This window comes from Larimichthys crocea, chromosome VI, assembly GCF_000972845.2.
Source record: "Larimichthys crocea isolate SSNF chromosome VI, L_crocea_2.0, whole genome shotgun sequence".
NCBI classification, from domain to species: Eukaryota; Metazoa; Chordata; class Actinopteri; family Sciaenidae; genus Larimichthys; species Larimichthys crocea.
Genome location: NC_040016.1, coordinates 25,771,199 through 25,773,061, shown reverse-complemented (window position 1 = coordinate 25,773,061; position 1,863 = coordinate 25,771,199). Strand labels below are relative to the sequence as shown.

Here is a 1,863-nt window from a genome sequence, read left to right as displayed (position 1 = left end):
TCTAACTCTACATTTCAGAAATATATCCTTCAAAGTCTACAGACAGATGTGCAATAGATGTCACGTGTACAGAACACACCAACACAAACATATTGTACAATTACAATGACTGATAAAATAACAATGAATTACAATGACTGATAAAATGACAATGAATTACAATGAATGATAAAATGACAATGAATTACAATGACTGATAAAATGACAATGAATTACAATGACTGATAAAATGACAATGAATCACAATGAATGACTGAACGACTGAAATGGTTGTGTTCGTTCAGAAGGTTTAAAAATGATACTGACATGATGCAAACGGAGAACATAGAAGGACTGAGAGACTTGATCTGATTCACTTTTCATCTCACACATCAACAAAACATCTTCAACAAACAAACACACCCACCATGCTGAGGAGAACCTTTCCCTTTGGTTCCTGAACTCCGGGGAGACGAGAAGACCCTCTCCTTCAGACTAACCTTCTGACTGCAGGGACACCAGAGACCAAAAGTCAGTTATTGACTTTGTATTAATCAGTCAGATCGGTTCTGAAATCAGAAATCTGAAACTGGACTGACCTGGGAGACGGTTCAGGCTGGGCATCCTTCCTGCAGTCAAACAGGTCATAGAGACAGACAGGTCAGAAAGACAGACAGATCGGAGAAAGAAAGACAGATCAGAGAGACAGGTCAGAAAGAGAGAGACAGGTCAGAGGGAGACAGACAGGTAAGAGAGAGAGGTCTGATGATTTACTTTACTGTGAATCTGATTACAAAAGAATATTTCAGTACTTGTAGTCGTATGTGTACTTGTAGTAGTGTGTGTACCTGAAGGAGAGTCCTGATTTGTTCTTGAGGTTTCTCAATAAATCCAGCTGATTGAGAGGTGGAATCAACCTGTAGATGACATCATACGTACATACATCATACATGCAGGTTCATATCAGTATTTAACACATGTACTGAGGTAGACAGTCTCACCTGTACATGGGGACAGACACTGTCCTCTCGTAATAATCCCAGGTTGACGTCAGGTCGGTTCGGCTCAAATTAGTGGCATAAACCCTCCATGCTGCCTGTACACACAGAGAACACATGATGTTTCCATGGAAACAGAGGCAGGGCAGGAAGCAACCTGTTGATTTTCAAAGTAAAAGCTTGACTCTGGAGGCAATACACTAACCCATTTCTGTCCTGTGATAATGGTTCATCTGTGATAAAGGCTCACCTGTATAAGTCCAGCTGCTGGGTTTCGTCTCTTCTCAAAGTGTTTCTGTCTGTGTTGCTCTTGAACCTTCAGAGCAAAACCAGAACCCAGGATCCCCTGAGAGACAGACAAACAGATAAGCTGGGATAAACCAGGTGAAGGCTCACCTGTCAGGTAAACATTAGAGTGACTCACAGCAGGCAGAGCAAAGAATGACACTCCGATCAGAGTGAAGGTTGCAGCCAACAGACGTCCGTTCCAGGTGATGGGGAACTTGTCTCCATAACCGATAGTTGTCAAGGTGATCTGAAAGAGACAGACACAAACCAATCAGGTCATCCTGCTGTGAAGAGGAAACAGGAAGTCTTTGAGTGTACTGTGACATCATCAGAAGATCTGATCTATTTATGTTACTCAAACCCAATGTAGCATATAAGACTGCCACCTGCAGGGACAGGAACACAGGAGCAAGTGTGGGGACCCGAGGAGTGCTGATTCCCAGCACCACAGAATGGTCCCAGGGACACTGACTGTCACCTCACTGGCCGGGAAAGGAACTGAAGCTGGTGCAGGGAAAGAACGGTCTGCCTGATCTGAACCTGAGTGGGGTTTTGTTATTTGATTTCTGTTCTAGTCATGGATTGGTAATGATAAACA

The 1,863-nt window shown here is 43.1% G+C and overlaps 1 long non-coding RNA gene across 1 annotated transcript; it reads right to left on the bottom strand.

Moving 5' to 3' along the window:
* Positions 1-388: 388 nt before the first annotated feature.
* On the bottom strand, positions 389-1,552 carry LOC113745820 (uncharacterized). Its single transcript, XR_003462431.1, has 6 exons — positions 1,402-1,552; positions 1,228-1,323; positions 981-1,075; positions 828-896; positions 579-608; positions 389-486 (listed from the first exon to the last, which is right to left on the bottom strand). It is a non-coding gene; the product is annotated as an uncharacterized LOC113745820 (long non-coding RNA).
* Between the last annotated feature and the right edge of the window lie 311 nt (positions 1,553-1,863).